Below are 13,890 nucleotides of genomic sequence, written 5' to 3'. Positions count from 1 at the left end.
TGCGGGACCTTCAGCATTCGCAACACTAGCCACTCGGGGAGCTGAGATATGAAGACCGAGGTTTGAAAAGCCTATGAGACTTCATCTCCACTTAACCAGCAAGGTGCCAGACTGGAGGCATGGCTCAGATGGTAGAGTCAGTTGTGGGCAAGAAAACTGAGCAAGGGGCGTACGACATACTGAGTGTGAGCCCTAGAACTGACGCCCACATGCCCACACGTGCACACACACACACTACAAGGAGGGCCTCCCTAATACGATCTTCGCCTTGCCCTTGGGGGTACCCAGGCTGTGACCAGTGGACAGCATCAGCCCTACCAGGCCCAGGCGGCTCCTCCCAGCTCCCTGTGCAGAGGCTGGGCCCCCCTCGGCCCTGCTCTACCCTCGATCCTTTCCCCCAGCACAGTGCTCTCCATGCAGAACCTGAGCTTCTGTGGCCCTGGATGGCAGAGCAGCAGACAGAGGGGGCCCGGGGCCTCTGTACATCAGGGCCACAGCACGAGCCCCAGAGTGCTGGCCCTGCAGTCCAGGGCTGCCGATTCAGCCCGGGCGTCTGTGGGCGGTTGTCAGTCTGGGTATCCCTGGGCGGCTGTCAGTCTGGATGTCCATGGTCAGCTGTCAGTCTGGGTGTCCCTGGGCAGCTGTCAGCCAGGGTGTCTGTGGGCTGTGGGGAGCCGGGGCGAACGCCATTACAAGGCTCCGCCCACTCCCTTGCAGCTTTGAGGTAAACAACTCCATATTAGGCAGTGCTTGGCGGGATGGTGGGTCCTGGGCTTTGCGCATGTGCAAGCCACGTAGAGTCCCCAGCCAATCCCGTGGCACTTGGTGACGGTGAAAGGCAGGACACGTGTCCCTATTCCCTATATAAGTGGCCATTTTTTCTGTGCACACTCTCTCGCGCTCAAGCTCTCCTACAACTAAGAAGGCTCTCCAATAAAGTGTGATCTGAGAAGACTCCTGGTGTGGTGGTCGTTCTTCCTCGCTGGTCGAGTAGACGGCCGCAACAAGTGGTGCCGAAACCCGGGACCCGCGCGAGAGGCTGAACAGGAGCCAGAACTCAACACAGGGAGAGTGTGGTGCACCGGTAAGTTCCCAGGAAAAGGGGAAATCCGCGACAAGAGCGGGGGTAAGTTCCCAGGTAAGAGGGGATCCGCGATAAAAGCGGGAGGGATTTTTTGCTCGTCTCGGTAGATAAAAGAGAGAGCGGAAACCCGGGAAGAAATAAAACACAGGCCTAAAGTGAAAGTAACAACAACAACAAAAAAAAAAACGACTAAGATGGGCGCCGCCACTTCACATCCAATTTTTCTGGCCCTGGAAGAGCTGCTACGCTCAAAAGGACTAAAGTTAAAAAAGGATACTTTATGGAGGTTCCTTGAGGAATGCAACATTGTAGCTCCTTGGTTCATAGTGTCCGGGAGCCCTACCTCAAAGGAAATGATGTTACAAATGGGCTACTGCCCAGGGCAAGGACTAGGAAAAAACTTGCAAGGCTGTAAAGAGCCTATTGATGCCCACCGAAAACTTGATAGACATGGGCTGGGTTTTTCATAGGGGCCGCTGAGAATCATATTTGAAAGAGTTATATTTTACTGCTCATCATTGTCATACCTTGTAACTAGCATTTAGATATTGAAAGGATCTATTAAATTAGCATTGTATTTGGACAAAACGTAACCAAACTGCAGGCCTATTTTCTTTCATACCTAATTAGAAATAAAAGCTAGAAGTTCTTTAAATTCAGTAGGCCAGTTATAGCTTATAATTCCCTTTCTTAAATTGACTCTTCTGCTGTGAGCTTTCTAATGACTTTATTTTCGAAGTTCCTGCTCAGGAACTTGAGGAAAAAATGCTTGGATTCAGGTTGATTTTGAATGTAAGTTTCCTATAACTCAAACACAAATTTTGATTAGTTTAATTGGATCCTAAGTGTTTTGAATTTCTTGATTGATATAGTAAGATAGTAGAAAGATTCAAGTTTCATAGACTCACGAACAAAAGTTAGACAAACAGGGACTGGGTTTTTCATAGCGGCCACTGGGGCGGGCATTCCCATAGTTTGGAAGACGGGGGATCCAGTATGGGTGCCTCAGTGGCCACTGCCCTCGGAAAAGCTTGCTGCTGCTCAAACTCTAGTACAAGAACAGGTAGAACTGGGGCACCTTAAGCCTTCTGTTTCTCCTTGGAATACTCCTATTTTTGTAATAAAAAGGAAATCTGGAAAGTGGAGATTGCTACATGACTTGCGTGCAATCAATGGACAAATGCAAATTATGGGTCCAGTTCAGAGGGGCATTAATTCTCAGTTGCGAGGAGGGTTAATGGTGGTCAACCAAAGGATTGATCTCGTCCAGGAACAAGTGGACACCCTTTGGCAAATTGCTCAGCTTGGCTGTCAGTGGAAGTATGAGGGGTTATGTGTGACAAGCATTCAGTATGATAACCTTACCCGAGCTGCAAACTTATCTAAACAGTTGTCGAGTTATCTTCTAGGTAACTGGACTGGTGAGTTTGATGAAATGCTGGATCAGCTGCGGATTGCCATTGTGACCGTGAATTCAACGCGAGTGGACCCTGGATTGGTGGAGGGACTCCAGTCTTGGATCTCCTCTGCAGTCTCCTGGTTTAAAGAGTGGGTGGGAGTCGGAATGTTTTTAGCCTGCTGCCTGGGAGGATGCGTGGTCTGCCTATGGTTGGTCTGTCGCCTTCGAGCCCAAACCAGAAGGGACAAGGTTGTTATCTCGCAAGCATTAGCCGCTTTGGAGAGTGGATCCTCACCCCAGATCTGGCTGTCGGCCCTGAGAGGCAATTAAGCCTTACCATTCTGCATAGCCTTAGCACCCCAAGGGATCAGGGGATCCCATTGCACCGGGACAGGTATGCAACTTGCAATTTGGGACAGGGTGCGAGGCAAGTGCACTGCACTTGAGGAGGACCATCTCCTCAAGAAGAGCATGCTGGGTTGCAAGTGGGTTGATGCCCAAGATCCCACCTCTGCAAAAAAGGCATCGGACGGGCCTGGTCATCACTGGGGAAGGCGCCCCTCAGGCGAAGGCCAGTGCAAGGTCCTCTAATTAATGTTTTAGACAGAGGCCCAACCTCTACTCTTACCTGTTGCCAAAAACAAAAAGGGGGAACTGTGGGGAGCCGGGGCGAACGCCATTACAAGGCTCCGCCCACTCCCTTGCAGCTTTGAGGTAAACAACTCCATATTAGGCAGTGCTTGGCGGGATGGTGGGTCCTGGGCTTTGCGCATGTGCAAGCCACGTAGAGTCCCCAGCCAATCCCGTGGCACTTGGTGACGGTGAAAGGCAGGACACGTGTCCCTATTCCCTATATAAGTGGCCATTTTTTCTGTGCACACTCTCTCGCGCTCAAGCTCTCCTACAACTAAGAAGGCTCTCCAATAAAGTGTGATCTGAGAAGACTCCTGGTGTGGTGGTCGTTCTTCCTCGCTGGTCGAGTAGACGGCCGCAACAGTGGGCAGCTGTCAGTCTGGTGTCCATGGAAGGCTGTCAGCTGGGGTGTCCCTGGGAGGCTCTCAGTCTGGGTGTCCATGGGAGGCTGTCAGTCTGGGTGTCCGTGGATGGCTGTCTAGGTCTCTGAGGGCGGCTGTCAGTCTGGGTGTCCCTGGGAGGCTGTCAGTCTGGGTGTCCGTGGATGGCTGTCTAGGTCTCTGAGGGCGGCTGTCAGTCTGGGTGTCCCTGGGAGGCTGTCAGTCTGGGTGTCCATGGCAGCTGTCAGTCAGGGTGTCCCTGGGCAGCTGTCAGTCTGGGTGTCCCTGGGAGGCTGTCAGTCAGGGTGTCCCTGGGCAGCTGTCAGTCTGGGTGTCCATGGCAGCTGTCAGTCAGGGTGTCCCTGGGCAGCTGTCAGTCTGGGTGTCCATGGGCGGCTGTCAGTCTGGGTGTCCCTGGGCAGCTGTCAGTCTGGGTGTCCCTGGGCGGCTGTCAGTCCGGGTGTCTGTGGGCAGCTGTGGCCTCTATTGTCTGTGGAGGGCTATAAGTGTCTGTGGTGACAGAGCTCTTGGCCCCCCGCCCTGTTCTGGGGTAGGGACTCACAGCTGCTTGAAAATCTCCCAGCTAATGCCGCTCCTAGGGCATCCCAGATCTCTTTGGGAGAGGGTAGGAGAGGGGAGAGGAGGGGCGAGTCTGTGGGGGTCAAAGTCCCCCTCCCTCAGAGCCCAGCCTACCCAGAGGACACCACCCATTCTCGAGTCAGGTTTCCTGCATGTGTGTTTTGGGGACACGCCCCACTTCTGTTCACACAGCCTCCCAGGCCCTCGCCCCCCCCCCCCCCCCCCCGTTGCTCACAGCCGTGTCACCCACCACAGCAACAGCACAGACGCAGCCCTGGGCCCAGGGCAGGTGAGCGGATGGTCACAAAGGAGCAGACACATCGCGGGAAGCCCCGATGGAGCATGGCCCCTGCTGTGGCTGCAGCGCTCTGTCGGATGGGAGATTTCTTAAATAGGGACCAAGTGTGGGTTTGAGGTTGTGAGAATGTTCTAGACATGATGGCAGTAATGAGAATGAATGTGCCTGACATGGAGCTGTGTATTTGACAATGATTAAATGGCAACTTCCATGTAATTCAGCGCATGTGTGTGTGTGTGTGTGTGCATGTGCACACATGCATGCCTGATACACACACACACTAGTACCAGAGCTTGAAATGAGGGACTTGTGATCTTGCTTGGCTTTTTCCTTCAAGACTGCTGCTCTACTACTTGAGCCACACCTCCACTTTTGCCTTTTTGCTGGTTAATCAGAGATAAGAATGTCTGATTTAGCTGCCTGCCCTGGCTGCCAACCTTAACCCTCAGATCTCAGCCTTCTGAGTAGCCAGGTTACAGACACGAGCTACCAGCACCCAGATTGCTATTTGTATTTTATCACTACTCAAAGGAAGCAGCTGGGTTAGTTTGACACGGGCTTCCAGCAGTCTGGCAGGAATAAAACATACCAGGGAGAGTGGCCAGTGCCCAGCACCTGGGTGCCAGCGGTCCACATGCAGGGGCACTGGCTTCATCCTGTACAATTCCAAGGGAAAAAAGGGTGAGAGTGACTTCCAATTGTAACTCTACTTAGAAAGACATCAGGTGAGCCAGGCGCCGCTGGTTCACACCTGTCATCCCAGCTACTTAGGAGGCTGAGATCTGAGGATCATGGTTCAAAGCCAGCCCAGGAAGGACTTTTATCTCCAATAAACCATTCAGAAAACCAGAAATGGCACTGTGGCTCAAGTAGTAGAGTGCTAGCCTTTAGCTGAAGAACTCAGGGACAGCACCCAGGCCCAGAGTTCAAGTCCCATGACCCAGGAAAAAAAAAAAAAGTAAGACATCACATGACATCACGACAGTAGAGACTATGGAAAAAGGAATAAGATTTGCATTTTAGTACCTATGATGTCACCTTTCCCTGCTTTGTTTTTGAGTCAGTCCTGGGGCTTGAACTCAGGACCTTGGTGCTGTCCCTGAGCTTTTTTGTTCAAGAGTAGCTAGCACCCTAGCCACAGCCCCACTTCCAGCTTTTTTCGTAGTTAAATGGAAATAAGAGTCTCACAAACTTTCCTTCCTTGGGCTGTCTTTGAAACATGATCCTCAGATCTCAGCCTCCTGAGTAGTTGGGATTACAGGTGTGAGCCACTACACCCAGCATTCTCCCTGCTTTGTTTCTGTTTTGTCAGTCTTGGGGCTTGAACTCTGGTCCTGGGTTCTAATCTCTGCCTATCGCAAACATCTGCCACTCGGCCGGCTGAAGTGTGTATGTTTGCAAGCACTTTCCTGAAGCACCTCTCCCCATCTTCCCCGCACACTGGCCTTGGGAGCTCAAAGGGGCTGAGGCACAGGGCTCCTATGAGGCTCCCAGTACCTGGGTTTCCATTTCCCTGGCCTCCGCCGCCATCTGCTTTCTCAGACTCCCCTGGACGTCAGCTCATCCCCCAGGCGAGCAGCTGTACCCCAAGCCTGCTCCCAATCCCTGCCTCTTCCCAGGGTCCCCTAGGCCCCACCCTGCTCCATTCTGTCACTTCCTCTTCTTCTCATCTCTCCTTCTTTCTCCCAGAGAGAGGAAACGATGCCTGCCCAGAGCCCACGACCCCCCAGGCAGCAGATGGGGTCCTGCCAAGTGGCACAGACAGGGGGACAGGAAAGCTGGTCCCCCAGTGAACCCTTCATGTCCTGCTGCCCTGTGGGGCCCTGTGGCCATCCACGAGGAAGCAGGTGCTGGGGAGTGATGTCCCAGGGCCTGGGATTCTGACCTCTCCGACCCCACACTGGCCGGGACCCAGCCCCCTCCCACACCTGAATCCCCAGGGACCAAGCCCTCATCTTTGGCCTGGGGCGGAGCTTCAGCTGGCTGCATGCCACGGGTGGGGTCGGGGCATGCCGGCCACAGGCAGGCAGGGACTGGCCCCTGACAGGGACGCTTGGTGACAATGGCCAGGCTCCATGTGGCTCTGAATCTGGGGCTGGCCCTGAGGCCAAGTGCATGTGGTGCTGTGCCCGTGGAGGGGTGGGGTCAGCCTGCAAGGACAGGGGTGGGAGGGGCCAGGGTTTGCACACCTGTCTCTCACACACAAATGTGCAGAAGGGCTTCCTTGGAGCCCCTTGCTATGTAAATGTCCCTCCCAGGCTCCCCCCCAGCCTCCCCCACCAGCCAGGCTTCAGTGCCCAGCGGGACCTCAGCCCTGCCCAGCCCAGCCCTCAGCAGCCCTGTACACCCTTGTGTTGTCGGGGACACACCAGGGTGTGGGAGGGTGGGGGAGGAGGCTCCTCAGGACAGGCTCAGGTGACCAGGCGGCTAGGACTGTGCCCTAAGGCCCAGTGGTGCTGGGCCTCTGTGTTTGGCTTATTTGGTCTCTAGGCACAAATACCATGCAGGGCCAAGGCGGCCAGGTACTAGCACCTGACCAAGCGGCCAAGCCCCCTGCCTTCCTGTGGACACAGCAGTGTCCAGAGCATGCTGTCCTGCCCCGAAGTGTCCAGGTGCAGGGTGTGGACAGGGCAGGTGTCCAGATGGTCACCAGGGGCAGCATCTTGCTCTCAGAATCCCCCAAGGCGCTCCAGGGGGTGTGGCCCGGCCCTTCCCGAGGAGCTGGAGCTTGGGCCACCACAGGCCCTGTTGCGAGATGACAGGTCTGGGGCCCTCAGACCAGAGCTGCCCACCGGGCGGGACGCGCCGACCTTCCCGGGGGGATGGGGGGGAGCTGCTCGGTGTCTGGAAGCTCCCAGCAGGAGTCTCGGGACCCCTGGAGCCTGTGTCCTGGCTAGCCTGTCGCATTTCCTGCCACTGGTCCTGGTGGTATCCGTCTCTCCGGAATTTTCTAGCCCCACATGAGGACTCAAAGCGTCACTCATGTCAACAGCTCTGGCCATGCAGGGCTCCACCAACATCCACGCTGGTGCCAGCCATCTGTGTACTCCTCCTCGCTCCCCGAGGCTGCTGGCCCTGGGGGAGAGCAAGGAAGGGGCATAGAAACCCTCATGGGGTGCTTTCTGCAGCTGCTCATGGCCCAGAAAGGGTAGAAGAGACTGGACCAGCCTGGCCTCCGTCACAAGTGAGCAATCCAAGGAGAGCTGGGGGCAGGGGACTGCCCAGCCCGCTGCGGGGAGGCCAGGAGGCCGGGAGGGGAGGCAGCAAGACCCCTCCCCCATGGGCTCCAGAAGAGTCCAGAGGTGGTCGGGTGGCCGTGGGGGGCATCCAGGACAGTGTACCCCCTGGGGTGCCTCGTGGAGGGCTCCTGGGAGACCACAGGCGCCAGGGCGTCCTGGCACGTGTCCTGGCCAGGCTGCCTTCCCTGCTGGCCCCAAGCCACGGCCGGCTGGGGACACGGTGTGCGGCGGGAACAGGGCGTGTGTTTACATAGGGTGCCCGGAGGCCAGCAGCATGGGACAAGGGCTCATTGTGTCCCCGGCCGCCCCTCCCCGCCAGCCTGTCCACAGCACCCTGCCCCCTCCCTGCCCCCTGCCCCTCGTCCATGGCCCCTGCGCCCTCTCCCCCACCAGCATGCACTGGGGCGCCAGGCCCGAGCCCTCATGACGCTCCCTACCTTGAGCACCAACTCCTCCCCCCTCCCCCCCCACGCGGAGCTGCCCGCTGCTCCTCTAGGACTGCCCCTTCTCAGTCCTGATGGGTCACTGCACACACAGAGCCTGCCCACGCTCTCTCCCACGGGACCTGACGGCAGTGCAGCCCCTGGGCAAACGGGCACGCTCCATCGCTGCATCCCGGGACGGGAGGACACAGGCACAGGTGCAGGCGCACACGTGCACACATGCACGCACGCACGCATGCACGCATGCCGGGGGCTTCCCTGTGGACTGACCTCAGGGAAGGAGGGTCCAGTTGAGTCCATGGCTAGAAGGGCTCCTGGGGTGGGGGTGGGGGCAGCTAGGGTGTGTGGGCACAGGGCACACACAGCTTCACACCCACCCTGCGGGGCCTGGGGTCTGCTCCCTCCCCCTCCCCCACCTGAGGCATCTGACGCCCAGGCTCACAGAGGTCTCAGGTGAGCAGCAAGTGAAGCCCTGGGGCCTTGGGACAGGGACAGGCCCAGAGTTCACTACGTACAGCCAGTCTGATGGGGTAGAGTGTGACGTATGTGTGCGTGCGCGTGTGTGCATGTGCGCGTGCGCGTGCTTCTCACGTGGACAGCATGGACTGGGGCCAGCCAGGAGGGTGGCAGAACGGGCTGGGCCTGCGTCACGGGCATCACTTACGACAGCACCGGGGCAGGTATCTGCCTGCCGGAGGCGTTGGCTCAGCGGGAGGTGGCCTAGCAGGAGCAGCAGAGCCTGGGAGGCCAGGTTGAGCAGTGCCCAGCCACCCCACCCCTCTTCCCAGTTCTGCCATGCCAAGCTGGGAGCAGGGAACCGAGTGGAGACTAGGACAGGGTTGGGAGCCTGGATCTGCCTGGGCCCTGGGTAGGGACAAGACCCCCCTGCTCCCCATCACCCCCCTCAGCTCCCCCTCCCCAGGCAGCCAGCCAGGGCCCTCCAGAGCCCTTAATCTGGGCTACAGCAGGGCCTGCCCCACATCTGCCCAACTCTGACTCACGTGACCCAGCGGCCAGGCTAGCCCCTGCCCCTCCTGCCCAGTCCTGACCACAGGTTCCAGCCTTGCACAGACAGGCGGTCACTTCTGCTGAGTCTGGGTCCTGGCCAAGCCGGACTTCACATTGCCAAGCCTGGCAGGGGTCCCTCAGTCCTAGGGAGCCGGCCTCCCCTGGCCCCTGATCAGCTCTCTTGTCTGGCCAAAATGCCCCTGGCCACACCCTGGTGTGTCCAGCTCAGGAAACCCTGCAGACCCGGGGCCCTGCCTCTCCGGCCCAGCCCCCACCCCAGCAGCCTGGGACGGGCCTCCACGGGCCTCCACGTGCCCACCTGTAAGTCAGGATCAAAAGGAGGATGCACCGAGGCGTGGCGGGGGCTGACTTCTCCTCTTTGACAGGCTGTGGTATCACCAGGAATGCCTAGATCCAGGGGGAGCCCCCTCGCCAGGCCTGACCTGCGAACCCCCTGCTGGGTACAGAGGGCCATGCGTTCTGCCCCCGAGATGAAAGGTGCTTGTTGGGGAGCTGGGGGCAGATCAGGCTGGCTACACGGGCTGGCTCCGCATGTACCCCAAAGCTCATTTCTCCCGAAGTCCTACCAGGGCAGGTGGTGCTGCCTGCAGACCCATCCTACAACAGAGAACCGAGGCCCAGCGGGCTCCACCTGTCCTCACGGGCAACTGGGGGCTGGCGAGGCACCGTGAGCAGAGCGTGTTCAGAAACAGGCACCGCCTCGGACGGGGGCTGCGGGGGCACGGCAGGCCCTGCGAGCAGCAGGCTTGGGTCAGGTTGGAGACGAGCAGAGAGCAGGCTGCAGCCTTCTCCTGCCTGGCCGGGCTCCAGGGCAGCCCGTGCCCTGGCCTCAGAGCCACTGACCCGCCAGCCTGGGAGGGACACCAGGGCCCGGTCGAAACCCCAAAACAGAGCAGCAGCGTCCCAGAAACCACGAGTCAGCAGCTCCCGCCCTTCCCAGCCATGAAACCAGCGGGTGTGGATGAGGAGAGAGAGGGCGTGGGGCCTGAGTCCACCTCCCACCCCTCTGGGCAGAAGCCTGGGTGGGGCGTGACCCCTTGGTCTGGGGGTCCTCGTGGGCCCTGCTGGTGGTCAGGGAGACACGAAGCCCAGCACCACCTGCTCAGGTGACTTGCTCTGGCAGAAAGTGGGCCTGTGTCCTCTGGGCACCCAGTTCAGACTGGGGCACCTCCTCCTCATCACCTGGTACCCCTGGGGGCGCAGGGGCAGCCAGCCCTGGCCCCCGGAAGCCCTTTCCCTCCTTCCTTCCAGCACTGCCCATTCCTGATTGGCTGGAGCTGGGGATGGGGCAGCCGTTGGGCTGGACCAGAGGCATGCACATGGCACCCGCCCCACTGCCTTGGGCTTGGCAGGCCACCCGCTCTGCTCCCCCACCCCCCACAACACGTCTGCCTGCGGCCTAGCTTCTCAACCCTCCCAGGTCCCGAAGACCTGGTTTTAGGCCTGCCGGGCCTCAGACCATCCCTGGGTGAGGCTCGGGTCTGGAGCAGCAGTAGGTGCTGGTGAGGGGCCTGGTGGGGCAGCGGTGAGGTGGACAGTGCGGGCACCCCATTCGGACAGCAGGAGGACCCAAGTGTCCAGCCCTTGGCCACCCAAGATGAAGACACCAACAGACCAACCAGCCGCAAAGGCATACGGCCAAGCTCGTGCCTGGCGCAGGTGTGCACTCAGAGAGTGTGCTCTCCAGGCTCTGCCCTGGCTGGCAAGCCATTGTGGCACTTTGGGGTGTCCGTCCCCGGAGCTCAGGTGCAGTGCCTCCTCCAGGAAGTTCCTGCAGCTCCTGCTTTGGGAGAAGGTCGCATGGGTAGCAGCGGGTGCTCAGGGCAAGCTGGCCAGGAGCTAGGGCAGCCCCCCTCCAAGGATGCACAGCCGTGTGCGTGCCCAGAGGGCCCCACCTGACACTTCCCAGGAACAGGGAAGTCACCTGCGGCTGGCATAGAGCCCAGCCGCTTCTCCACCGGGTGCCCCACCCAAGCCACCTCACCGCCCGGGGCCAGAGACGGGCACAGGGAAGGGCTCTCTCCTGAGCCTCTGCTGGCCTGGACTCTGCTCCCTTAGCCGCTCAGGCCTCCCAGCCCCTCCCCCAGCACACAGGACACAGACTCCAAAGGGCCCAAGAAAACTGAGGGCTAGGCTAGGGCTGAAGGCCAGGCCACCCCCCTCCCCCACACCAGCACACTTGGTCAGCAGGCCTTGGGCTGGGATGTCTCCAGGGCGAAGGCCTCCTTGGGCTGGGAGCCCTGGAGCTCTGCTCAGCTTCCATTTGGGTTCCCAGGGTGTTCTGGAAGGCAGGGCAGGGGGATGGCTGACCAGGAGACCACAGAGCATCAGTGTCCAGCCTAAGGAGAGTGTCCGCTTTGTGGACTGGTCCCATGGAGCCGGGCCCAGCTCCATGTCCACACTGGCTGCCCAGTGTCAGCCCCTACCTGAGGGTCTGGCCAGCTCCCAGCAGACCCGAGGCGTGAGGGGCAAGGGCAGGCTCCTGCAGCCTCACGCGCCCGCAGGTACCTCTGACACAGAGAGGCACAAACACGTGCTGGGTCCCTTCTAATCCTTTCTCAATAGGCAGAACTCAGGGTCACTTCTTCCTCGGAGCCACTGACCACCCTCCCCCCAACATGCCTGGGCGTGAGGGACCTGCACCTTTCTCCCCAGGAACATTTCTGAGCTGTGAAAGAAGGGCCACAAGGACTAGGTGCTCAAGTTTGTCAGCCTCAAGCTGTGTGGGAGCCGTTCAGGGCTGTCAGGGAGGGGCTAGATCAAGCCTGACCTGAAGCCTGTCATCTGCTCTGCCCTGTTTCTGTCTAAGCCTGACCTGTTCTTGGACACAGCTTGTGTTCTGGCAGCCGCACTCCTGTGTGAGGGCTTGGCAGGGCTAGCTGCCACCCATGTATTTCTCTTTCCCCCGAAGTCCCTAGTCCTGAGAAGGTTCCTGTTCTCCCTGCATACACACACACACACACACACACACACACACACACACACACACACACACGCAGTATCTCTAGGCAGCTGTGCAGTGTAGGAGTATGCTGCACACAGAAGGTATGCAGGAAGTGCATGTGAAGGGACATCTCCAGGCCACGATCGTGCTCAAAGCTAGATCCCCAAATCCTCCTCCCTACTCCACTAGAAGAGACCAGGATTGAGCTTGCTGGAAGCATCCCCCTGCCCCCCCCGCAGTGAGGGGACCATGCACACAGGAGAATTCTACCCATTTCCCTTCATGCCCACCTGGGCTGCTTGGTCATGTTGGTCTTCACCCCAGGCCAGCTCACCCCAGGGAGCGCTGGGAGTATATGGATGACGTTCTGGGCCTGTGCCCCCGCTGCCTCCATGACCCCGTACTGTGTGCTACGGGCAGGCATTTCACAGGTAACTCCTGAGCTCCAGAGGCTCCACCCCGCCACAACGTGGGCTGAGGCCGGAAGGGGCCAGAGCCCTGGCGTTGGAGGTGGGACAGAAGCAGTGAGACCTTGGCCTGTGTGCAGTGGAAGCCCAGCCTGGGGATCGAAGACCGTCTTCAGAGGGGACCGGGTCAGGCATGGAGGCGTGGGGCTGGCATGATGAGCCGTGTGGAGCCAGAGTGCGGGGTGAGGGGCACCCTCCACCCCGCTGGCTGCCGCAGGAGCCCCGGCCCAGCTGGCCCTGGTGTAGGGACAGCCAGGACACCTGCTCTCCTTGCTCACCGTTCCCCTGCCTCCGAGGTCCCCGAGCCAAGGAAGCTGCAGCTGTTTGCGCAACCATGGGAATTTGCAATCCGGTCCATGCACAGTCTAGCTTAAGTCTGGACACAGCTTGGCATCCTCTCTGCTTTTTCAGGGTCTTTTCTGCTGAGGCCTGGTGGCCTTGCCCGGGTGTGGGCCCAGCCCGTGAACAGCTCATGGTAAACCATCCTCGGCAGTAACAGGGGACTATGCCAAGGCCGGGGAGCACAGGGCAGACCTGGGTGGAGGCCTGGGGACCGGTCAGGGTCCCTGTGTGGGGAGATGGTGTCCGTCAGCCTCTGCCGCAGGGGCTGGGCCAGAGTTCACCCAGGCTGGCGTCCAGGTCAACACTGAACCCTTCGACTCTGGGACACCTCTGGTGAAACATTGCAAAATCCTGACTGGCTGTGCTCCCCATGGGTGAGAGGCCGCACCCAGCAGCTCGGGGAAGGAGGGGAAGGGCGTCTCCTGTGCTGGGAGCACTTTCCAGCCGACCCCTAGCTGCGCCCCGGGCAGACTGGCTCTAGGGGTAGGCAGGACACTGAACCAACTGGCCAGGGCCAGGCTCAGGGCAACACTGGACTTGGCATAGCCCAGGGCCAGGGGTCAGGGTCTGAACAGAGACCATGAATGGCAGCAGGTACTGGCTCCAGCTGTGTCCAGCTGGGCACAAGGGTTGGCAAAGGGCCAATCCAGCCATGGCCAGTCCCTTCTGTAGTAGACTTACGGTTAGGGTGGTTGGGGCACAAGTGGACTGTCCACTGCTGGGACTGCCCCTATGGCTGAAAAGCCCGACTCCAGGATGAGGCCAAGAGAAGATGGTGGGCTAGCAGGGAGAAGGTGCAGGACTTGGACAGTCACAGGCCTCGTGGGGGTGAGGAGATCCCAGGCATGGCCTGTCTGGAAGAAATATTAAAGATGACCAGGACAGAGTCAAGCAGACCTGTGGGACACCTAGGACCATCTGGACAGAAGCTGATTGAAGTGGCATGGGTGCTGGCAATGGACAAGGTTACCAGGGACAGAGAGAAGACCCAAGATAGGCTGAGAGGAGGGGAGCAGGTGGGCGTGGCTGGGATTGGGTGGTGACTCTACCCTC

This window comes from Dipodomys merriami, unplaced genomic scaffold (genome assembly GCF_024711535.1).
Source record: "Dipodomys merriami isolate MVZ:Mamm:240054 unplaced genomic scaffold, mDipMer1.0.p SCAF_55, whole genome shotgun sequence".
Lineage (NCBI taxonomy): Eukaryota > Metazoa > Chordata > Mammalia > Rodentia > Heteromyidae > Dipodomys > Dipodomys merriami.
The sequence above is the reverse complement of the archived record's forward strand: the minus strand, read 5'-3'. Positions refer to the sequence as shown.